We start from the raw sequence: 25748 nt of genomic DNA, 5'->3' as shown, positions 1-25748 counted from the left end.
GCACGACTGGCAATTCTTTCGCTATAATGCACATATGAGCATCAGAACAATAAAACAACATCTCATGCCTCACACTTCCCCAAAGGCATGCACATATGACATCATGTGCCCTGGTTAACGTCTTGGGCAAGTTGAGAAGCAGCTCACGAGGCCTGCGTAACACATTGTGTTTGGGCGAGGCAACCACCAACTAGACACAAGTAGCCATCTCTATATTTACTGCATGAATTTCATTGAAAATACTGTAAGATGCTGTCCGAGGAAATCTCACTGATTCTAGAAATAGTAACATCCTGCTTTCATAATTGCGACTCCATATGTGTTGTGCTTCAACTAATACACTGTGCAAACTCTGGAGACCAGTACCATGCGGCTCAGCTCATGCACCATCTGTGATGCTCTGACCACAGGTCAACTGCACCGAAGTTGCTCCAGTGGCTACCGACTATTAATACCACGTGCGCTGAAGGCAAGACACTCCATGGCTGCACCCATGAATAGCTACATTCTCCGAACCATGCACTGCTAGTTCCCGTGTCCAAAATCAGCTCCATGGACCAAGTAGATATGCACACAGATCCACATGCAAGGCCGTACATGACCAGGGTTCAGCTCTCTGGAACTCCCGACCATTTTACCAAGTACAGGAAACACATGCACTAGGATTTTTACATAAATCCGAAGACCCATTTATTCCATAACACCTTTGGTTGGGTTGCACACACAAGCCTGATCCCTTTCTTCGCTGCTTAACATTATCAACTTACACCCCCTGTGTTAGCCCACCTCTGGCAAGTCAGAATCAACCCACACCCCCTGTTTTAGCCCACCTCTGGCAAGTCATAATCAACCCACACCCCCTGTTTTAGCCCACCTCTGGCAAGACAGAATCAACCCACACCCCCTGTTTTAGCCCACCTCTGGCAAGTCAGAATCAACCCACACTCCCCACGCCCCCTTTTTTAGCCCACCTCTGGCAAGTCAGACTCTTTTGTTGTTGACATCTACCGATGTATTAATCCGGTGGTGTCCTAGATACCGCAGTGTTGGCCAATGTACTCAATGATTATTCAGTGCACCCTGTAGAAACAGCACAGTAAGGCCCTGATTACACGTTTGGATGCATTTGTAAAACATTGGGGGCCTCATTACACGAACGGCGATAACCATGGCGCTATTAGCGCCATGGTTGCCGCCGGTATTTTACTGAGTCTGCCATAGTGAATGGCGGAATTACCGCTCTATTCCATGGTGTGTGGGGGCGGTAATTCCCCATTCACCATGGCCCTTCCCCATTCCCATTTTTGCCCCATAGGGCTCAATGGGAATGGGGAAGGCGGTAATTACGGTACCGCAAATTGCGGTACCGTAATTACCTCGTAGGTCCCTTTGCGGCTCCCATCCTTAACGGCTGGTAAAACTAGCTGTTAAGGTAGGGTCCCACAAAGGGACCTCGTAGTAAGGTGGTAAGGGTTTACCGGCACTGGTATCCTTACCGGTACTGGTAAACCTTACCGCCGTCCGTGTAATGGGGCCCTGGGTATTTTTGAATACCCAATGTTTTACTGCTCTGCACAATTCGGAGTTGCATACTGCATGCGAAATCACCAGACTTCAAGTATCTGAAGGTAACACCACATGCAGAGAATACCGGATGGGGAGAGGAAATAACCAATGCAGTAAATGGCGATGGGTTCAACTGCAGATACAAGGTGAAATTCCAGCAAAATGGAGAAAGAGGAAAAGTACCACAGGTTCATGTCATTCATGACAAAAAAAGCCAACCCAAACCGCAGGCCCAACACACACACACCACCATTCAGTCTTCTGGCGCAGTGCCACAGTGACTTTGGAAGCTTCACTTGTTGCTTGAGGGCAGGAGGATGGAAGCAATCATGTGACAGAGGGCCAGTCAAGGAATGACGGGAATGTACAGGGAATGTACAGGCCCTCCATACCCAGAGTCCGATTGTCCACAAGGGGCCTAACTGACACACAGATTCTGAGAACCTATCGTTTGTACAGGTCCACCAACTTTTACATTGAGGGATACCTTGAAAAACCAATAACTATACACACGCCATACCCCCTCTATTGAAGCCGATTGCTGCCCTCCATTTCCTAGCAGTTGACACATTCCACAGAGTTGTCATGGCGCATGACAAGGCACAGCCAACCTTCTCACCCATCCTCACCCACCTGTTAAGTGCCATGCTATGCCATGCAGCAGCACACATTGCACAACCCCAACCCCAGATTCAATACAAGCAATCAAAGGATGCTTCTGTGATCATGCTAAATCCCCTAATATTACAGCGGCAGTGGATTGAAGTATCTGAAGGGGGGGAAGCATAACTCAGGGGCAACTCACTTGTCTTGAAAGCGAGACAATGCAGAGCAACACATGTTCGAATCCCGATCCCGCACTTAGAAACCATCGCTGGTATTAAATTCGTTATAAATGAACAATAACATAATTTTAAAAAAAGAAATGTTATTGCAAACATATTCTGCTGGTACACACACATGTACTATATACATCGAAAACAGCATATACTGAATGTCCAGTTGACCTGCAAAGCAGACATGACCATCTCTCCCTGCTGTGCCAGGTCCCCCGGTTCCGCACAGGATTCAATGGTAGTCATAACAGTACCCTGTCAGTGTAAATGGCCAGACGGGTAACGGGCATGCCTCTTAGGTAATCTGAAACAAGGGAGTGCCTGAGGATGAGTACAGGGAGTGTCTGGGGATGGGGGTGAGCACAGGGTACGCCTGATGATGCAGGGTGAGCACAGGATATGCTTGGTTTTGTGGGATTAGGCACAGGGAGTGCCAGGTGACTGTGAGACCACCCCCACCCCCAGCTCGATCAACGATGCACTCGACCAATAAACAATTGTACATATGTATCATGTATATAAATTAGGACTCAAGGAAATATTCACAATGTTTTTGTAGAGGTCATTTTATTAAAAGGCTCCTCGATTGTGCCGAACAGTTTCAGAAATTAATGTCTAGATACTTTAGGTGAAGCCGGGTGTGATGAAAATATTTTGTAGGTAAACCTACTCAGAGTTAAGCGTAAAATACGAGAGTTTGGCTGAAACGAGCTGTTGATTCGCTGCAGCTCACTAAAAGAGGATGCGCTGACTATAAGGAAATATTCCACCATCCCAAACTATATAAAGAGTTTCCTAAACCATAAGCATTGTATGTTGTTTATGAAATTTAGGTTGAATCAGCTATTCACTGTGGACCAAGAAGAGGTTTAAAGGATCACAGAGTTCTCGTTTTTGTAAAGAGAGAGATATTTTAGAGACTTGGAGACACTGAATTGTAAGTTTCCCCAGAACCTTTGTATTAATTATCCAGTTTTTGCATGGCTTTGACTGCCATGTAGAATATCTGTTGGCAAATTAATTTTGATATACATTGTTACTGGGAAATCAAACAAGATTAATTATTGCACTGATGTGCTTTATTAACCAGATGTACAGCCTATTGGACATAAAATTGGCCCTTTTAATGTTGTTGCTATGATTATGCTGTGACATATCACTTCATAGATTAGTTTGTGGCTAGGAGTGATGTAATTTTTTATATGTGATGATTATTGGCTGTATTCATTGTAGTTAGTTGCATGGTAACGTTTTTGCTAAACGGTATTATTAATCAATTTGTTTAAAGGATTGTATAAACCAAATATTCTGTATTACAAAAAATGTATAAACATCAAGCCCACCATAACTTTCTTGGTGTTGTGACTATATATATATATATATATATATATATATATATATATATATATATATATATATATATATATATATGATACATTACTCACCGTAATCGTATTTCCGATGCTTGTATCTACTTAGATTCACATGCTGTGCATAGGCCGACATCTACTGGAAGCTGCAGAGCATTACTGTTTGTTTTTCAAAACTCGAAAATGGGTGTCGACAAAGGGCGTGCCAGTAATACTATCCCTAGTGTGACGTCCACTGTACCCATGATCCCTCACGCGTGTAGGACCCTCAGATTGTATTTTTTCTGACATGAGGTAGCATGAGGAGTAGCGTGAGTACAGATTATACAAGCAGATAGATAGAAAGATAAGACTACAAGCATCCATGTGCCTTCTCTCAGAGGGGAGGAAGGGCGGGCGCATGTGAATCTAAGCAGATACAAGCTTCAAAAATACGATTACATTGAGTAATGTATCCCTTCTATGGCTTGTGGAATCTGTTTAGATCACATGCTGTGCATAGATTAGCGAGCAGTGTTAGAAGAAGGAGGTGGGATGTGAGAAGGGTCATGAGCAAATAAATGTCTTAGAACTGCTTGTCCCATTTGAGTATCTGTCTTGGAATGAGTGTCAATGCAGAAGTGCTGAGTAAAAGTGTGAATAGAGCTCCATGTTGCTGCTTTGCAAATGGTGTGAAGGGGTACATTCGCAATGAAAGCCAGAGTGGCCCTAATGCCTCTTGTAGAGTGGGCTTTTGGCGTAAAAGGCAGAGTCTTTTCAGAAAGGGAGTAACATAGCTGGATACAATTGACTATCCACTTGGAGATGGCACCTTTAGAGACACAATCTCCTTCTCTGCCTGTAACTACGGAGACAAACAGTTGGTTTTACATAGTAGAGGACCACTCTTCGCACATGTAGAGTGTGTAGTTTCACCTCATAAGAGCTTTTGGGTTCTTGGAAGAAGGCCGGAAGCTCAATGGACTGGTTAACGTGGAATTTAGAAATGTTAGGTGAGAACCTAGGTTGTGTTTGTAGAACCAGTTTATCCTTATGAACAGTAAAGAAAGGATCCTGCACTGACAGAGCCTGAATTTCACTGACCCTTCTTATGGATGTAATGGCTACTAAGAAGGCAGTTTTATAGGTCGGGTGTTTGAGACTGGCTTTATGCATGGGTTCAAAGGGTGGGCCCATGAGCTTAGCAAGCACCACATTACGGTCCCATCCAGGTGGTAGGTTTGAAATTGGAGCGTGGAGTATCTTTACCCCTTCCATGAAGGCTTTAACCACTGGTACCTTCCACCATGAAACCTTGTTGTGGAAGGTGGTATAGGCTGACAGCGCCGCCAGGTGTACCTTGAGTGAGTTAAATACCAACCCTGCATCCAGCAGGTAGAGCATGTATGTGACAATATTGGAAGGAGTGCAATCAACCGGGTTGATTTGCTTATTCTGGCACCAGATAACAAATCTTTTCCATTTGTCAAAGTAACAGTGCCTCGTGTTAGGTTTCCTAGATTCTTTTAGGATGTCCATACATCTCTGTGGTAAGTTGAGCTGTCCAAACTCTATGACTTCAGGAGCCATGCTGCCAGGTTCATTGAGTTGGGTTGAGGATGCACTGTTTGACCTTGGTGCTGGGACAGTAGGTTGTACCAGCACGGGAGTTTGATGGGTTTGCACATCGCTAGTCTGCGTAGGTGTGGGAACCACGGTTACCTCACCCACATGGAAGCAACTAGGATGAGCATCATCGATTCCCTGTGCATCTTGTTGACCACCTTCCTCATGAGAGGGGTTGGTGGAAAAGCGTAGGCAAACATTCCTGACTAGTTCATCCACAGGGTGGTCCCCTTGGAGTCTGGCTGGGGGAACCTGGATGCGAATCCTGGGCTTTGCCTGTTTTCGCTTGTGGTGAATAGGTCTGTAGTGGGGAAACCCCACTGTGAGAAGATGTCTTCTACGACTTCTCTGAGTAGACACCATTTGTGTTCTTCTGGGAAGGGATCTCTGCTCAAAGCATCCGTTAGCAAATTGAGATCCCCTGGAACATGTTGAGATGACAGGTAAATGTTCCGTCTGAGTGCCCATATCAAAATTTTCTGGGCAAGCTTGGACAGATTTGGTGAACGAGCCCCTCCCTGTTTGTTTAGGTAAAACATCACTGTTGTGCTGTCCGTCAGGATCTGCACTGACAGGTTCAACAGGTGGGGCTCGAACACATGAAGCTCTCTGAATACTGCAAGAAGCTCTAGCAGATTGATATGATTCTTGGCTACTGTGTGAGACCAGAGACCCTGAGCTGTGTGGTGAAGGAGGTGTGCTCCCCACCCTGAAAGGGATGCGTCTGTTGTGACTACAGCCTGTACTTCTGGATCGTAAAAGGGTTTCCCCTTTGACAGGTTCTCTCTTGTCCACCATTGAAGACTTTGTACAAGTGTTGGCGAAACGACCACTAGATCGTCCCACTGACCACTTGCCTGAGACTATTGTTTCGCCAACCATTCTTGCATGGGTCTCATGAGCAGGCGTGCGTGGGGGACCAGGTAAATACATGACGCCATCATGCCCAGCAAACGCATTGCTTTGCGCACCCTTATCTGGCGACCGGGCTGGTATAGAGGAATTTGCAGTAGTAGATTCTGAATTCTTTCCTCTTGAGTGTTTAAGACAGCTCCTAGGAACTGTTTGGAGGTGCTTGGCACCAGACTTGATTTTTTCTCGTTTATGGGGAAACCCAATTCGAAGAGGAGGTTGATCGTTCTTTGAATGTTTGATCTGCAAATTACTGGGGTCTCCCCCGTGATGAGCCAGTTGTCCAGGTAAGGGTACACTGGGATTGCCTCCATGTGCAGGTGTGCCGCCGCCACCGCCTGTACCTTGGTGAATACCCTTGGAGCCGAGGCTATACCGAAGGGCAGCACCTTGAACTGGTAGTGCTGACTGTCCACCTTGAAGTGCAAGAATCTTCTGTGCGCTGCGAACATGGAAATATGAAAATAGGCATCTTTCATATCCAATGTTGCCATGTAATCCCCCCTTTTTAGGAGGGGGATTACCTCTTGGAGAGTAGTCATGCAAAACGTTTCGGGCTTGACATACTTGTTTGCAGGGCGTAAGTCTAATACTGGGCGCATTGTCAAATCTTTCTTTAGAAGTAAGTTGAATAAATACCCTTGTTTATCTGGTTGCCCGGGATGAGTTCCATTGCGTCCTTTGCTAGAAGATTGACGATCTCCTCGAGGAGGATCTTTTGGTGGTCCAAGCAATGTATCTTTTGACGTGGAGGGTGGTTTCGGGGATGCTCGAGCAGTTCTATGCAGTATCCTGCGGACACTGTGGACAGCACCCATCTGTCTGATGTGATCCCTTCCCAAGCTTGGGTGAAGTTGGAAATGCGTCCCCCTATTGGGGATGCGTGAGAAGGGATCCTGAGCGCAGCGTCACTGTTTTGCAGGAGGCGTGCTGTCTGTGCTGGGGCTGCCTCTACCTCTACCACTGCCCCTTTTGTTTCCTCTGCCGTAACTCTGGGTAGTCTGCTGGTTGTTACCCCATGATGTACACTGCCTCTGTGTATAATAGGAGCCCCTTTGTGAATTTTGGCCGCGTGGGCGACGAAAATTACCATTGCCTCTTTGATTAGGGGGCTTGTTGGTCAACTGTCCCAGGGATTTCAGAGTATCATACTAGTCTTTGGCAGTTTTTAAAGCATCCTTGCCAAATAGGAGATTCAGTTCCACCGGCATGTCAATTAGGGATGCTTGTGTCTCGGGTTTAAACCCTGAATGTCTTAACCAAGCATGCCTCTTAATGACCGTGCTCTCTGCTATGAGCCTGCCCGCGTTATCGGCAGTATCAAAGGTTGCTTTAAGGATGCAAACGGACACGGCTCTCCCCTCTGACGTGACCTGGGCCAACTGGCCCTTTAGTGGTTCCAGTGCGGAGTCAATGAGGGCAGCTACCTGCTCCCATTGGTGGCAATTGTAACTTGCCAGAAGAGTGGTGGTGTTGGCAATCCTTGTCTGGTAAGCGGAAGTGGAGGCTACCTTCCTTCCCAACCCCTAAATACTCTTGCTCTCCTTGTCTGGGGGGGCCTCAGATGATGATAGAGGTGTCCTCGCCCTCTTTCTGGTGTTAGTAAGTACCAAGGAGTCGGGCTTCAGTTGACCCTTTATGTAAAGTGGGTCTGACTGGGCGGCCCTGAAGAGTTTCTCGATTCTGGGGTTTACGGCCCTGGTGAGGCTAGGAGTAAGAAGGGAAGGATCAATTCTCTGTTGGATGGACTTGAGAATTGGAATGGCTTGAGCAATGGGTCTCTTCTCTCCCACTAGTTCTTCTGCAAAGTCCCTCTCCTCCTGTGCCCCTGAGTGTCTATGTGAAAGTGCTCCACCGCTCTAGACAAGACCTCATTTATGAGGGGCTGGTTGTCTATCGGAGAGTCAGTAACCTGAGGTTCTTTGTGAACAGGAGAGTCTATCCTGTAGACTTCTGCGATGTCATCTTCCTCCCCCTCTTGTCCCTCATCATCCCCATAATAGTCCACCCAAGTTTGGTCATCCAACATTCCCAAGTCTGGATCCTCATTGTACTCTTGTGGATCCTCACCATACTGAGTGTAAGGCTGTATGTAAAAAGGGTCTGAAGTCAGTCCCTGAGTTGGAGTCTCAACCTGAGGTTTCTTAGTAGGGGGCTGAGGGTCCCTGGATCCTGAAGGAGTAGCACTGTCTGGGGTATAGGTGAGGAAGTGCTCTGGGTTCTTGGAGTAGAAGTCAGCCAGGGAGGACATTCTAATCATTACCCTGTGTATATCTTCACTGGTCCATATTTTGGAGCTGGGAATTACCATTTCCTGAGCGGGTTCCCATTCTATTCCTTGTTTGGACCTAGGGGCCTGGACAGGGGTCTTGGATTTATGCTTATCTGAAGACTTTGACCTGTCCTTATGTGTCTGTGGTGCAGAAAAAGGGTGAGATGGTTTATTCTGCCGTTTACCCCCTTTCCTATGAGTAGAAGAGAGTTTCCCTGATGTTTTCACCTTCTATGAGCTTTTCGACGCCTGGCGCCGAGATTCGGGGGTAGTGTCTTTTTCCTTCGAGTGAGCATGTCGGGACTCGAAAGCAGCCGCCGAACGGTCTGCCGGAGCAGACTTCTCATGTGCGGCCTGGCGCTGGAGGTCATATTCGTCTTCTGACGAGCCTACCTCCGTGACGTTGGTGAGTGAGGCACCTTTGGTAACAATGACGGTTGCCTCATGCAGTGCGGCGATCTTGACCGGGAACGCCTAGAGGACACCGATTCAGTGGACCGCTCTCTTCGTGCCTCTTTCCGAGAACTTCGAGTGTTTAGATGGAGAAGTGGTGTGGGTAGCACTCGTGTCGCAGGGTGTGTTCCCCATAACTGCCCTGTGGGACAATCTTCCGAGTTCGGGGTCTTGCGCTTGGGCATCTTTCTACACCCCTTTGCCCTCACCTCAAGTACGGCGTTGCTGCCATCACTGAAGGCGCCCTCCACTTCCATGGCCTCGAATTGCCTGGCGTGGTGGGCCTAACGTTTGGTCGAGTTGTCCTTCAGTGTTTTAGCCTTGAACCGGCTACACGCTCTGCAGTTAGCCGCGGGGTGATCCCTCGGCAAGCAGAGGTTACAGGTGGCGTGTTTGTCAACCCAAGGGTACTTGCGGTTGCACTTGGGGCAAAATTTAAATGGGGTACCCTCCATACGCACACTGTGGCAGCGGGCTAGTGTGTGTAGGAAAAATAAGAGTGTAGAGTATGTTTCCATCCCCCACTCTCCCTTCTTGCAGGGCCGAGAACAGAGGTCTTCCGAGGCCCAAAGTCTGTCGTGCAGCTCTCAACTGCTCTCAACCGTTGTTGTTTGTGCAGCTCTCAAACAACAATGGTTGTTTGTTCTCCGGACCGGCGTCGATCTTGGAACTTCGATGTTTCGGCGTGGGAGTGGAAGAACGGGAAAATAATATGATATTTAGCAAAATATGGCTGAAAGCCAGGGAACTCCGCGCAATGCTTCTGACAAGTTTGGTGGAAAAAAACAATCTGAGGGTCCTACATGTGCGTGGGATCAAGGGTACAGTGGACGTCACACTAGGCATAGTATTACTGGCACGCCCTGTGTCGACACCCATTTTCAAGTTTCGAAAAACAAACTGTAATACTCTGCAGCTTCCACTAGATGTCTGCCTATGCACAGCATGTGATCTAAGCAGATTCCACAAGCCTCAGAAACATATATATATATATATATATATATATATATATATATATATATATATATATATATATATATATATATATATATATATATATATATATATATGAGAATGCATTACTTACCGTAAAAGCATTTCTGATGGTTGTATCTGCTTAGATTCACATGCTGTGCATAGGTCCGACATCCAGTGGTCACTGCAGAGTATTGCATTTTGTTTTTCGTAGTCGAAAAGGGGACGTCGACCAGGCGTGTCTGAAACACTATCCCTATAGTGACGTGCGTTGTACCCACAATCCCTCACGCGTTGAGGTCCCTCTGTTTGTATTTTTTCTGCCCTGAGGGAGCCTTCTAGACGTGAGTGAGTACAGAAAGAGAGAGAGATATATAAAGGAAGTCTATGTTCCTTCCATCCGAGCGGGGAGGAAGGGTGGGCGCATGTGAATCTAAGCAGATACAACCATCAGAAATGCTTTTACGGTAAGTAATGCATTCTCTTCTGATGTTTGTTAATCTGCTTAGAATCACATGCTGTGCATAGACTAGCGAGCAGTACCCGGAGTTGGCGGTGGGTTATGAGAAGGAACAGTAGAGAAAAGGTGTCGTAATACTGCCTGTCCCACCTGGGAGTCAGATCTAGAGTGTGTATCTAGACAGTAGTGTTTTGTAAAGGTGTGCACAGAACTCCAGGTAGCCGCTTTGCAGATGGACTCAAGGGGAACATTTGCAATGAATGCTATGGATGCCCCCGTGCCTCGAGTAGAGTGTGCTCTTGGCTTAAAGGGTAGTTCTCTCTTAGCAAGAGTATAGCAGAGAGTGATGCATTGAACAATCCATCTAGAAATAGTGGATTTTGAAACCGCATCTCCTTCTCTTCCTGCTGCCACCGAGACGAAGAACTGATTAGTCTTCCTCAATGGTCTGGTTCTTTCCATGTAGAACATGACCGCCCTGCGTACATCAAGTGTGTGCAGAGTCCTTTCTCCCAAATTGGAAGGATTTTGAAAGAACGTTGGTAGTTCTATAGACTGGTTTACGTGGAATTTAGAAATAAATTTCGGAGCAAACCTAGGGTGAGTGCGTAGAACCACTTTATCTTTGTGAACTGTAACAAAGGGGTCTAGAATAGAAAGAGCCTGAAGTTCACTTACTCTCCTGATGGAGGTGATAGCTATTAAAAAAGCAGTCTTAAGAGTAAGATGTTTAAGGGATGCTTTGTGCATGGGTTCGAATGGAGAGCCCATGAGTCTGGTAAGTACCACATTAAGGTCCCATCCGGGAGCAGGGTCAGCTATCGGGGGGTGTATTCTTTTTACTCCCTCCATGAATGCCTTTATAACTGGGATCCTCCACCACGACACTTTGAGTTGGGAGGTGGTGTATGCAGAAAGTGCCGCTAGGTGGACTTTAATGGAGTTAAACACTAGGCCTGAATCCAAGAGATGGGTCAGGTATAGTACCACATGTGTGGGAGAGCAGTCAATAGGGTTGATGCTTTTACTCCTGCACCAGATGACACATCTCTTCCACTTGCTAGAATAGCAGTGGCGAGTGTTCGGTTTTCTGGCTTCCCTGAGGATGTCCATGCATCTTTGCGGGAGTTGTAGATGTCCGAACTCTATGACCTCAGGAGCCAAGCTGCTAAATTCATGTTCTGGGGGCATGGGTGCAGAGTCCTGCCCTTGTTCTGAGATAGCATGTTGTACGGGCAGGGGAGTTTTACTGGGGGAGATAGAGACATCTCCATCAAGTGAGCGAACCATGGCTGTCGGGCCCACATTGGGGCCACCAGTATCATGGTCACTTGTTCCTGGTGCATCTTGTGCACCACCTTGTTGAGAAGGGGAGTCGGGGGAAAAGCGTAAACAAATTTCCCTGACCATTGCATCGATAGACCGTTCCCCTTGGATTGGTTCTGGGGGTACCTGGAGGCGTAACTTAGGCATTGAGAGTTCTCCAGGGTTGCGAACAGGTCTATTTCTGGGAATCCCCATTGTGTGAAGACGTCGAAGACGATGTCTTCGTGCAGACGCCATTCGTACTCTTCGGGCAGGGGGAAATCTCTGCTGAGTCTGTCTGCCAGCAGATTGAGTTCCCCGGGTACATGTAGTGATAGTAGGAACATGTCCTGTTTGAGAGCCCACTTCCATATATTCTGGGCCAGTTTGGACAAGCCTGGAGAGTGGGTGCCCCCCTGCTTGTTGATGTAGTACATGGCTGTAGTGCTGTCCGTAAGGACCATTACTGTCTTGCCTTGTAGGTGTTCTTGGAAGGCTTTTAGCGCCTTGAATACCGCTAGTAGCTCCAGTAGATTGATGTGTTTGGATGCTACGTTCAGAGTCCACACTCCGTGAGCAGTCTGATGGGATAGGTGAGCACCCCATCCTGTGAGGGATGCGTCTGTGGTTAGAGTGGCTTCCGCCGCGGGTGTGGCAAAGGGTTTTCCTTTTTCCATGTTCCCCTTTGTCCACCACTGTAGCGAGAGAACCAAGGCCTGCGAGACCACCACTAGATCGTCCCATTGTCCGCTGGCCTGACACCACTGGCTGTTGAGCCACTCTTGCATTGGGCGCATGCGCAGGCGCGCGTGAGGTACCAAATAAATACACGACGCCATCATTCCTAGCAAGCGCATTGCTTTGCGTACCGTCACCTCTCGGCCGGTCACATATTGGGGGATCTGAAACAGCATGTTTTGGACCCTCTCTTTGGAGGGGAAGACGAGGCCGTCCCTTGTTTGAATTAGAGCCCCTAGAAATTGTTTGATTTGACTGGGGTCTAGACTGGACTTCTTTTCGTTGATGGAGAAGCCCAGTTGGAACAAAAGGTCTACCGTCTTTTGGGTATTGGAGAAACATGTTTCGTAGGAGTCCCCTGTTATGAGCCAGTCGTCGAGGTAAGGGTAAACTGGGATGGACAACCTGCGCAGGTGGGCCGCAGCCACTGCCAGTACCTTTGTGAATACCCTTGGTGCTGAAGCTATACCGAAGGGTAGCACCTTGAACTGGTAGTGTTTGCCCTCTATCATGAACCTTAGGTATTTTCTGTGCGCTGGCAACATTGAAATATGAAAGTATGCATCTTTCATGTCCAATGTTGTCATGTAATCTCCCTGTGAAAGCAGCGGGATCACCTCCTGTAAGGTCACCATACGAAACTTTTGGGGTTTGATAAACCTGTTTGCTGGGCGCAGATCTAATACAGGGCGCATGGTTAGATCCTTTTTGGGTACAAGGAAGTACACTGAATAAATACCTTCCGTTACCTGAGATAGAGGCACGACCTCTATGGCTCCTTTTTCCAGCAGTTGTTGTACTTCTTGAAGAAGGATGGCAAGATGTTCCGGCGTCAACCGCTGTCCCCTCGGGGGTCTGTAGGATGGGGAACTGTTGAATTCGATACAGTATCTGTGGGCTACGGTGGAAAGTACCCAACGGTCTGACGTTATCTCCTCCCATGCAGGAAGAAAGGATGTTATCCGGCCCCCGACCGGTGTTGCATGGGAGGGGACGCGAATCTTCGCGTCACTTGGAGTTGTTGGGGGCTTGGGAGCCTCTGGGGGTGGATCCCCGACCTCTCCCTTTGCCCCGGCGTTGGCCTCTTTGGCTGTACTGCCCACTATTGGCTTGGTAATTGGTGGCAGGGTATTGCTGATGGTGACCTTGTTGTTGTTGCCGTTGGCCACGAAAAAAGCGCTTGTTGCCATAGCCGCGTCTGGTAGTGGGCTTAGAGATCTGGTCAAGAGTCTTGATAGTGTCGAACTCTTTTTTGGCCATCTCTAGGGCTTCATCTACCGCTTTTCCGAAGAGGTTGGCGTCCTCGACAGGTTTATTTATTAAAGACGCCTGTGTCTCCGGTTTAAAGCCTGAGTTGCGCAGCCATACATGGCGCTTTAGGAGTATTCCTTGTACCAGGGAACGTCCTGCTGTTTCTGCCGCGTCCAGAGAGTTTTTTACAATGCTCTGGTTCACTTGTGTTCCTTCGCCAATAGTCGACAGTAGGCGTGTACGTAAAGGCTCCGGTGCTTCCTCTGCGTCTTTGCGCAGTTTGGCCCACTGCGCGTCTGCGTAGCTCGCAAGCAAGGAATTGTTGTTGGCAATTCTTGCTGAGAAGGCAGCCGAGGAAGTAACTCTTTTTGCAAGGGCATATAGCCTCTTGCCCTCCTTGTCAGGGGGTGCCTCACTGGTGGAAAGTGGTACCCCTGCCCTCTTTCTAGTATTAGATACAACTAGGGAGTCCGGTATGGAATGTCCCCTAATGTAGAGCGGGTCTGAGGGTGAAGGAGCGAAAAGTTTCTCAATCCGTGGATTGACCCCTCTGATCAATGCGGGAGTGGACAGCGACGGGGTGATCCTCCTTTTAACTGAGGCGAGGAGTGGAATGGTCTGGCTGACCGGGGGTTTTTCTTTAATGACTCTTTCTACAAAGTCTAATTCTGGAGAGAGTTCTCCCGTGTCCAGTTCGAAATGCGCTGCTGCTCTGCGCAACAGTGCATTGAAAGTAGGCTGATCGTCAATTGGAGACGTGTTCCTAACTGGAGAATTATCCGGAGGAGTTAGATTTAGGGCATCAGTGTCGGAACACACTGATGGTGATTGCCAGGGGTGCGAAGGTCCTTCTCCTGGGCTAATCCCGAAGCCTTCTTCTATAATGTCTGTTCTGTCTTCTAGACATTCCTCCTGGTTCTGTCCTTCGTTGTCCATGAAATCATCTTCTTCCTCGAAGTATTGTTCCTCCCCAGTGAGGTCATATACATCTTGGAAGTCTGAGGCTGTGTCCAGCAGGGGATCGACCAGCCTCGGTTTTTTGGCTCTGGGGTCGTCTTGAGGCCCTTCTCTAGTTCTTCTGAGAGTTAGAGGGGCTTGGGTACTCATAAACTTTTCCATCCTCTCCATACAGAGGTGGAGTCTCTCCATAGTTTCATGGGGTACCCCAGAGCGGTCTAGCGGGGGAAAACTCGAGTTGTCTACCTCGAAATGGCTCGACCTCTCCCAAAGCGTCGAGGAAAGTGTCCCGTCGCCCTCCTCAAAACCCTCAGGTGTGTCGGGAGACTCCCTGACTGAAGGGGGTAGTCCCTGCTTTCCTTCGGGTGTTTTCGGCGTATCCTTTGATCTATGCGTAACGCTCGACGAAATCTTCGGCGTACGCTTTTGGGCGTCGGCTACAACGATCCTGGCTAAGCTATTGGCGACATTCTTGTCGGCGGAAGTTTGAGTTTTCGACGCTATGGGTATCGAGCGCTGTACGGCGGTCTGCGCCTTCTGTTGATGCGCACCGGCCGATGGTTTGGTGGTGGCGCCCTTGTTTGCCGAAAGCCCAGTCGCAGGTCGCGGCTGCGGTTGCGAGAGGGGCTTCGAACCCGAACGGTCCGAGGAGGCCGCCGGTGGAACCTGCGTCTCCTTGGGCGCCGAAGCTCTCTTCGACTTAGACGAAGAAGAGCCATGGGTTGTGTGCTTATCTTTATGTGAATCTTTGTGTGCGTCAGTGTCGCCGGGGTGTTCATCCCCATAAGCAGGGCGTGAGCCGAGCCCGTCGGGGCCGGGGACAGACGACGAAGCGCGTAAGCGCTCCTTAGAGGGGGTTTCGACTTCCGTGGCGGAGGTCGTGGCATCGCGTTCCTCGTCACTGTCGGTGGTAGCAGCGGCGGGTGAACCTTCGGCCTTCGACATCGCGTAGGCCGCCCACCTTTTAACCCTACGGTCTTTTAGAGTTTTAGGCTTCAGAAGCCGACAAGCCGCGCACCCTTCCTCTTTGTGATCGAGGGGCGAGCAGCGGTTACACCGTGAGTGCTTGTCCTTCCAAGTGAATTTGCCTTTACAAAGTGGGCAAAACCTAAATGGTGTCCTCTCCATAGCAGAGGCAATAAATCGCGATAAACACCCCCAGGGAAAGGAAGGGGAAAGGGAAAGGCATTCTCAGAAAGACCCAGAGATGTCCCACGACCCCACTCTCCCTACTGTATGTGGCCAGCGAGGCCAGGCCACGTGTTCGGCAGCGCCGAAGATTTCCTCCGCTCGACCCTCCGTCGACGATTTTGCTCGGCGGAGAACAGCTACACTGCGTCGAGGGAGTGCTGTATTAATCTTCGTAGAAGAAACAACCAAAGGTCGAGGGTTGCAATGTCTCTCGAGGAGCTCCGCATGAAGGCGACCAGAAGCTGGGCGGAAAAAAACAATCTGAGGGACCTCGACGCGTGAGGGATTGTGGGTACAACGCACGTCACTATAGGGATAGTGTTTCAGACACGCCTGGTCGACGTCCCCTTTTCGACTACGAAAAACAAAATGCAATACTCCGCAGTGACCACTGGATGTCGGACCTATGCACAGCATGTGATTCTAAGCAGATTAACAAACATCAGAAATATATATATATATATATATATGTATATTTTACATATAAACATATGTTTGATGTCCAAGCAATTGCAGCAATCTTATCCAAGTCTTCAATAGGCTTTCAAGCGTCACTACGTTCACTTACACAGCACACAAGTACAGCCCGGTTTCTAAATAAGTGACATTTTACTTCCAGTTACAATTTGCCAAGCGCGCACCTGAATGTGCATCAGAGCCATGGAGGCCTTGATACGTTGGTCAAGCCAACCACAACCAGTCTTTAAAATAATAGGACCAGTGATTTGTTAATTGTCAATTTGCCAGAATGCTGCAGGAGGGCCTGGAAAATATAATGGACAAAGTGCGCTTTTAGGCTTTTTGGAGAGTGAATTACCCCCTGCCAACACAAGTGCTTCATTAGAAGCCCAGAAGTAGCCCTGACCAGATTACAGAAACTTTGCACTGGTGCAAGTACAAAATTGCACAGTATTAGCACTAGGGCAAACTTTGCCCTGGTGCACAAATGCATCGAAAGTGTATGTTTTGCAATAGGGCAATGTTTACCCTAGTGCCTATATCATGCAAAATTGCACTTGTCATGGTGTAAAGGTTTTCTAATATGTTCCCAATGTTTTTTTGCACTAGGGCACACTTTACCATAGTGTTAAAATCATGCAACTTGGCACTTTGCACCGGTGCAAAGTTTCTGTCATCTAGCCCCAGAAGGGCTCGCAGCAGGCAAAGCAACTGCACCACATTGTTTTGGGAAGAAAGTATTATCAGAGGTATTCATTGAAGAGCTGGGTATTCCTTTCCTTTAAGAAGTATAGGAGAGCTGGAGCAGCCTGATGGGTGTGGCATATAATTCCAGGGTCTGGGTGTATTGCCGGAAGAAGCCCTTTTTCTGGATCATTCCTTCTGACATCACTTAAATTGTAGTCTGATGATGTTGAGTCTTTTGGTGCTTTTGGAGGCCCCCAGAGAGAGTGATTTAAGCAGCTTGAAAATCACACATTCCAGGTGAAATAAGCCAAGCATTGCCAGACCTGGACAGAGCTGGAAAAGGTACCTTCTCATGATACTTCCACACTCTGCAGTAATATACCAATGCACATCAGATTGACCACATCACTCCGGCTCGTCAATTAATAACCCGCTCTCCATTCATCTATGATAGCCCTTCCCCCCCCCCGTCCACCATGCCCATGTGGAGGAACTTGGGTGTGGGCTTTAAAGGGTGGTTGTCAGGATGGGTTGAGTGGGATCTGGGGTGTATGTTTTGGGGCGGGAAGTGGTACTCCTTGAAGGGGAGGGTCATTGATTTATTTTCTGCTATGCATGAGCATAGAGGGGGGATTCTGGTGTTGGTGGGATGGATATTAGGTTGCACAGCCTGGGGCATAGACCGGGAACACTGAATTCCTGGATCTTTCTTCTTTGCATTTCTGCTTCTCTAGTCATCTGGCCAGGTCCTGACTAGAAGGATGATTCAGGGCAATACGCTCACATTGAGAGCAGTCAATGTAGAACAACTTGGGTTTTAGCTCCGGTTTAGCGCTTTGAAGCTGGAGGAGAATGGCTTGAAGTGCTAAATAAATGCTCAGAAATAATAATGTGTTTACTGCCAGATAGGTGGGATCACGCATGGTGACCGGCTAATTGTGGCATGGATGCATTTCAACACTACCTTGACATGTTTCGGCCTATTACGTTTGTCCATAAATAAATACACGCACACATGTATATATGTGTATACGCTAACTTCACATAGTGGGTGAAGGTAAAGTATTGCAATTTTATTCCTACTCCTTACCCTCTCAGGTAGAAATGCACACCTTTGAAGCAGTGGCCCTTTTAAAGGGGCTTAAAAGCATGGAATCGTATATATAATGGGGATGTGTTTTCTTTAGATTAATAACATGTAGATTAAATACATTTGGTAGATTTTGATGAAGCATGAAAGCATGAAAGATGTAAATGTATATGCATATATATATATAGCGCTGCCCATGAAGAGTGTCATCAAGCATCCTTTGACCCTGAATCCACAGAAAGTGGACAAATAACAAAGCAAGAAATTAAGAAATATCTTCCAATCCTTTTACTCCCAGCCAGTTGGTATGTCTGAACTCTCAGATGTAGAGAATGCAGATGAATGCTAATCCAGGGAGTTTGATGCTGCCCTTTCCCTTTAATGACTGGCTAAGTCTATATCGGCTGCTTTAATATGCTAGTTTATGCCGGTAATTCTGGCAGGTTGCCACCAAAACAGAATCAGCGTTCCCGCTGCCTGATATTTCGGTATTACCAGGATATTACGGCTGTGGGAATACTGGTAAATTACAGTAATCTTTAAATATTGGACGATAACTCATTCTCTCATTGAAGTTGTGGTGTGTACTGTCCCATAGTTCGCTGTTAACTAAATGTTAATTTCCCTTGGCTACTGCTTTATACAATATATCATAACACCATTCCTAAGAAGAATTTGTTATGTTATGTTAGGTTGTCTTATACCGTTCACCGTTACCATTGGCATGGTATCCATGCGTTCGCGTAGCTCTGTAAGAAAGAGAGTTTACACAATGCGTTCTGATTATGAAAAATGTACTCATATTCCAGTGGCCTCATCATTTTATTTGCAACATATAAGACAAGCAGGTGTTGATTTTAGCTTGCTTGTGGGAAGCATACTTTTCTTTGCAGGCGTATATGTGCCAAAATCTTGCACCATTGCTATTGGCACCTCGGCAAAATGTACAGGGTGCTAATAGTTTCTTTTCAGGTACAAACAAATGCTTGCAGTGAGCCTTGTAAAGCTGTTTTCCGCAAATAAACGACAATAAAGATACCCCTAGAAAATAAGGAAGTGGTCTTTCGGAAGAGTCTGTTTTCTATGTTCATGATAGTTGGAAGGTGAATGTCCCGGGAGGAAAGCTCAGAGGCAACGTGCGCGGATTGGAAGCAAGACGACACGGGTCCGCGCTTAGAAACCTGTGGGTGCTTAAGCGCATTATAAATATGCAACTAAGTGAAAAACAATTACACAACTACAAAACAAACAATTCCTGTAACAGCGCCTCGATGCCTGCGGGCTGTGTGAGCGCTTTAAAAATGTAAAAAATAAAAAAATGCAGAGTCATGGGTGGCTGCAGTGAGCAGAGGAGGTGATAGATAAGTGGCAAAGTTTGGATTTTCTACTTTAACAGGAAGGGGCAGACAGGGAGCTGGGGTCAAGCTGGAACAGCCAACAGCTTGCTGAGAACACAGGACCTTTCTGCTGAATTTGGTCCATGTTCTGAGAAACCTGATTAGATGCTCATTACCACAGAAAGCACCGCCAGATAGCCTTTGACTGTTGCAACCTGTAGACATTGATTGACAAGAAGCAACAGGAATGACAGAACCTTTGATGTGCTGCACAGAAAAGGATCAACGTATTCAGCACTGCACCAGCAGCAGCATTTCTTCCATCAACAGCAGTACAGTGCCTTTGTTGCTGGCCTTCTGGCCAAAATGCAAAACCTCCATAGCATCCTCAAGGTGGTCCAGTCCCTATACCTTAGCTTTTCAGAAGCAAGACTTGCGGGTTGAGTTTGCCCGATGCTTCGCTGAAGGGCCATGCCACCCTCTTGCGAAAGCAGGTCTGCTCTCTAGGGAAGATGCAACGGAGGACAGACGGCTCTGTCCAGAAACTCCGGTGCCCAGCCCTACAGATAAGGGGGGTATCGGCCACTTTTACTCACTAAAAATAGGCAAATACTCCCAAAAATTAAAAACGGGAAGTCAAAATATTCCCCACAAAAATGTGAAAAGCCTGTTGCCTGCTTTCATCCACACAGCTCCATGAATATGTTTGGACTAGTGAGAAATGTAGTGCGAAAGGAAGAAACTCTTCTATTATAAGGGCCTGATCTGAAGAGGTAAAACTGTATCCTTTTAATATTCAGGAATACGTTTGTGTAAAGAAATATTCCTTACAAAACATTTCTATTTTACACTTAGAACCTAATTTACTCGTTTATAAAATATTCCCATTGGGAATGGCACTTACTTTTTTACTCCCTAAAATCATTTTACTCCAAACTTTAAAAAATAGGGAGTAAAATACGCTCACTTCAAATTCTTATCTGGAGCACTGCAGGTTCAACATCCTCTGGGCCCAATCCAGGGCAATCAGGATCATGGTTGCTGAACCTCTTCAACCGCTTCATCAATGATAGGGATCGGTGTGAACGCATATAGTAGGAGGAAGTTTCATTCCAAACAACGGTTTTGCCCAAGGCTCCTCTCAGGGGAAGTTCCCTGGAGCAAAAAAGCTCAAAATTACAGTTGGAAATGGAAGAGAACAGCTTCACGTGAGTGCTTCTCCAAAGGGTGAATATCCCCAAAAGGACTTCCCAGCACAGCTACCACTCGCGGAAGACAGAGCCCTGCCTGCTCAGAACATCCACTGTTGTCCTCCATCCCAGCTAAGTGAAGTGCAGACAAGCAGATCTTTTTCTGCATACCAAAACCAGAACTGCATTGTCTCCCTGCACAGGAAGAGTGACCCTAGACCACCTCTCTTGTTGACATGGTGCTTGACCACAATGTTGTCTGTCATGAACAGGATAGTCTTACCTTGCATAGAAGGCAGAAATGGGCATCAGTGCCAGTCTGATAGCTCCCAGCTTTAACAGGCTTATTTGGAGTCTTGCCTCTGCCAAGGATCAAAGTCCGCTCACAGTCTGCCTGTTCAGATGAGCAGGTGTTGTAACCATGGTCACTTCCAGCCACGGTTGCCAAAACGATTCCCCTACGATCAGGTTCTCTCTGCGAGTCCACCCCAGGAGGTTATCTGATCGTGTCCTGGAGTAGGTCTGCCATGCTGCTTTGCAACTGCGACCAATGAGATCTGAGAGCCCACTGAAGTGACCTCATTCATAACTGCCTCTGGCACCAGAACAATGCAAGAGGCCATGAGACCTACAACCGCAAGAAGACTACAGCTGGCAAGAAGAGAGCATTTTGAAATGTGTTGACCATCCTTTTGATGTGTAGAGCCCTGTCCTCCCCCAGATGAATTGAAGTATTTGGGAGGGTGTCACTTGGGACTTCGTGTAGTTGAGGCAGGAGCCCTGTTTGTGCAAGAAGTGGCAGGTGCAACTGAGGTGAAACTTGATTCAAAGAATGAACCCTGATAGGCCAAGCATCCAAGTAGGTGACAACGTGAACTCCCCACTCCTCAGGCTGGCTGCCACCAGTGCCAACTGCTTGGTGAAAACTCTTGGGCCAAGGTCACCCGCAAGGCAGCACTCTGAGCTGCCCATGCCAAACCTCTGATACTTTCTGTGCTTTAGATGTAGCTGTATGTGAAAGTATGTATCCTGGAGTTCGAGGGACACCAACCAATCCTGGAGCTCCAGGGCCTGGTCGATCTGTGAGAGTGCTACCATCTTGAACGTGTCCTTCTTGGTTTGTTTGTGCAAGCATCTCAGTTCCAGGATGGGTCACAGTACTCTGTCCTTCTTTGGCAACAAAACAACAAAACGTGAAGAGGATTACACCCCTTCTTCTTTTCTGCTTGAGGCACCATTTCTGTGGCACCCTTCTCCAGTAAGAGGTTATCTTCTGCTGGAGTGGTGAGTCGGAACACGAGGTGGCTGAATGTGTGAGGTGGGGGACAGTCTGGTAGGTGCCGTAGGAAGGGAAGGCAGTACCACTGGGTGGCCACATGTCGAATCCAGATGTCAGAAGTAATACTGCACCAGCGTAACATGAGAAATGTTCTCTAAGCAGTTACTGGAGGGGACTGAATTGGGAGGGGACTGCAATGTTTTAAAGCCTCTGCCTCTCAATGGTCTGGAAAATGTTCTCTGTCCTTGTCGGATCGCTGTTTGTCCTTTTTCCAGTTGGCTGTGATAGCTATACTTATGAAAAGTGTTCCCTTTCCATGTTTTGGGTTGCAGGCTCAGTGGGCTGAAGAACAGCCGCCCCTAATGACTTCACTGCCACTTTTGACACATACAACCTTTCCAAGCTATCATCCGCCTTAGTGCCAAACAAGTTAGAACCATCAGATGGCATGTGCAGGAGACTGGTTTGAACATCCTGTGCAAACCCTAACTTTCCTCATCAGGCAAATCTCTGCAATGAGGAGCTTGTAGCCATGGCCTTCCTAACACAGTCCGCAGTATCCATTCCGGACTGGAGTGCCTGGCAAATAGCTTCCTTGCCATCACGTACAAGGCTGTGGAAACCGCCTCTCATCTTGCCCTCTGGGACATGCTCTGCAGCCTCCGATATACCGGACCACACGGTGTGACTTGCCATAAAATGTTGCTGCCTGCATTACCAGACTCTCTAGAATGTGGGTCAGAGGAAAGCAGTTTGCACTTCCTTACCAGATCCTTGTTTACGGCTGGTGCCGAGCAGGGTTTTTTCCACAGCTCTAACAAATAATCTTTATGGGCAGAGTGGAAGGTAAGGACAGGTTCCACTTGTGGGCCTCTGTCGACGATATCAGTGCAAATACATTCAGTGTTCTCTTAATCATCACCTTCCTATTTGCAGCATTACGGTTCGAATGGCGTGGCTTTACAGTGAGTGAGCTGAAATTGCCTCCATCGTTCGAGGGCCTGGCCTTTTCTTTTCAGGTCGTGGAAGCCACAAATAAACCATTTAGCTAGTAGGTGTTGTAATATGGTAGAGCAGTATTAAATGGCAGGAGGTGAAAGAGGGCAGAAGTAAGTCAGCGGTGCATAGAATCAATACTAGGCGGTCGGTAGTGTTTGTCTGAGATGAAGGTTTTCAAGAGGTTATCAATGAGGTATTGGACGATTAAAGATGGAATAAATGTGCTCTGGCAGTCCGCTTGTGGGAAGTTGTGGTGAGGTGCAGGAGCACGAGGGACATGTCTTGGTATGGGTTCCTGGTCCATGGTAGAAGGCACTTGTCATCTGGTTGACTTTGCTTTTCGTGGGTTATGTGTGATTTTGCTGACCACAATTACAGAGTGGTGCATTTCATCGTGGGCAAAACACAGACAAACACGGAATTCTTTTTTAATTTGGGCCCCCCCAAGCCTCCCGATTTGATACCCTTCTAGCGTCACCCCATCCCAACTCATTTTAACTCCTAACCTCACTTCCCTTTATATATTTATTTAATCTTTCCGGTGTGTTTTGGTGTTATTGTCCGCTCTGTTATGTACCACTCTGTAATGTTTGCAATACAATGGCTGGATACCATATTCGTGGGATAGTACCAACTCTTTGTAACTATGTAACAGGGCCAAAATTTCTCATGATAAATGCTTTTGATTTTCAGAGGCAAATATCTGCTCTTCTTATTAGGTCTGCTTTTCTTCTCAACATGTCTTCTTTGTATCCAGCACTTCTTTACAAGTATGCTTTAATTTTCATATACATGTGCATGTACTTCTCAATAAGCATATTAAATGTCAGTGGGGCGTTGCAAGCATGACATTAGATGCACTTATTAGTATGTTTGTTCTACTTTTGATGTGACAGCACCAGTACTCCACAAAATGGCTGTTTTATCTTTTCTGGCATAACCCACCCCAGTGAAGTCTGTCAGAAACCTGGGCATTATACTGCCATCCCTCCAGTCCCCTTATCCCCACTCACTTCCCTGACATTGCTTTCTTACAAAGTGGTACTGGCAAAGCGTGTACATTAGTGTGTGCAAGGGCACTGACATTCCTGCACTCCTCGTGCACTCGCCGCTTCTCTGACCTTGCTACCTTTGACATGGAGGGCAGGAAAGCAGGCAGGGCAGCAGGAGAACTACAGAACTGGGGAGGCAGACAGAGGGAGAGAAGGGGCACTGTGCAAATGCTCTCCCTCTTCATTGCACTAAATCCTGCATAAGGTGTCCACTGGGACGATGCAACACCATTTTGCTTGATGCCATGCAGGAGAACACACACAAGTCCCAATGCACTGAATGCATTGCTTAGACTAGTCGATCCCTCGGGCCCGTGAAGCGGACAAGCAATAGTTGGCCACTGGAAGTTTTCTTCCCCAATCCGCTAACATCAAACATCAAACCAATCCAAAATTAGGACAGCAACTGGTATGCATATTCCAAATGGTGACAGTTTTAAAGAGTAGTCTCATTCCCAAAGGATGTATTTGTTTATTTATTTATGTGCTTGTAGCACGCCGGTAGTCCACAGGCATCAGGGCGCGTAAAACATGAAACATGGAACAGACGTACAGGAGAATGATATAAGCGAGAGTTAAGAGAACATTCTGTCACCTAGGTCTATGAAAAGTGCTGTCATTTAAAAAATGCACATTGTCCATAGTCCTCAATTAGCATCCAATGCTGTTCAAGATGTGACGTGATATCATAGAAGAACAATGAATTCACCAGCTGGTAAGACATGCTCCGCCAGGACACATAAACTGCTGCAAGATCTCAAATAGTTAAGGCTATTTTTAATTTTATGTTTAGCATTAATCAAAATATAGTCTCTGTACCCGGTAGCAGTAGCTTTATTCGGCAAAGAATCAATTGCCAGATCCATCGCTGCTTAAAATACCAGAGATCACCGCGGTCGCACAGAACTTCTTATGTTCATCCTGGCAAAACAGACATATTTACGCTTTGCCCATTGCTTACTAATTGCAGTGCTTGCTCGCTGCCTGTGGTTGGACGTATGTTTGTTAGAGAGGGAGCCTTTTGCTCCATATCATATTAGCATCAGTAATTATAATGACGCCACCAGGCAACCATTTGTCATCCTGGGATAGTAATGAACAGTCATTTTAGGACTTCACTTTTGAATCCCATGTACGTGGAACACAGGGCAAATAAACAGCTCAAACCTCCTGCCCCCACAAAACCCCCTGAATGTCAAAATGAAACAATACCATGGAACATTACAAAATTGTGAACTTGGTAATCCTTTTCTGAAGTTGGATTTAAATCACAGGACATTGTACATTTGTGTAAAACATGTCTCCCATGAAGTGCACTTGACTTATACATCTCCCTGCATGCACGTCAAAGCTAACAATGTGAAAGCACAGCCAACATTGGAAAACAGCACATTTATCACACATGTAACTTTTTCCTCTTCACCCTGAAGCAATAATAAATCGTTCTACTATGAGGGTCACTTTCCCACTCTCAGGAGAGTGTGTATTTTTCAATTAGGAACTACACTTTGTTTCATTTAGCAAAGCACTTCTAAGGCCAGCACCAACAACCCAGACATTCAGTTACATTCAGTGCCCCTCTGCTTAAAGTCCAGGTCTGAGGAATGGTGACAATGATGAATTACATTTTTAGAAAAGGATACCCCTTCCCTCTAGGGAATTGTGGGGTTGACAAGGAAAATAGATGTACCCAATTACATGAATACACAATAGTTTTTATTCACACTGGGAGTGAGTTTGTTAATTGCAAATCACCCTATGTCA

The 25748-nt window shown here is 47.0% G+C and overlaps 1 protein-coding gene across 1 annotated transcript in view; it reads right to left on the bottom strand.

Annotated features, from left to right (window-relative positions):
* PREX2 (phosphatidylinositol-3,4,5-trisphosphate dependent Rac exchange factor 2) overlaps nucleotides 1-25748 on the bottom strand; it is a 1458907-nt gene that overhangs the window by 28555 nt on the left and 1404604 nt on the right. The window lies entirely within an intron of this gene.

Source organism: Ambystoma mexicanum, chromosome 5q (assembly GCF_040938575.1).
Source record: "Ambystoma mexicanum isolate Mex_15411 chromosome 5q, UKY_AmexF1_1, whole genome shotgun sequence".
Lineage (NCBI taxonomy): Eukaryota > Metazoa > Chordata > Amphibia > Caudata > Ambystomatidae > Ambystoma > Ambystoma mexicanum.
Note: the sequence above shows the minus strand (reverse complement) of the source record. Positions and strands in the feature narration are given on the sequence as shown.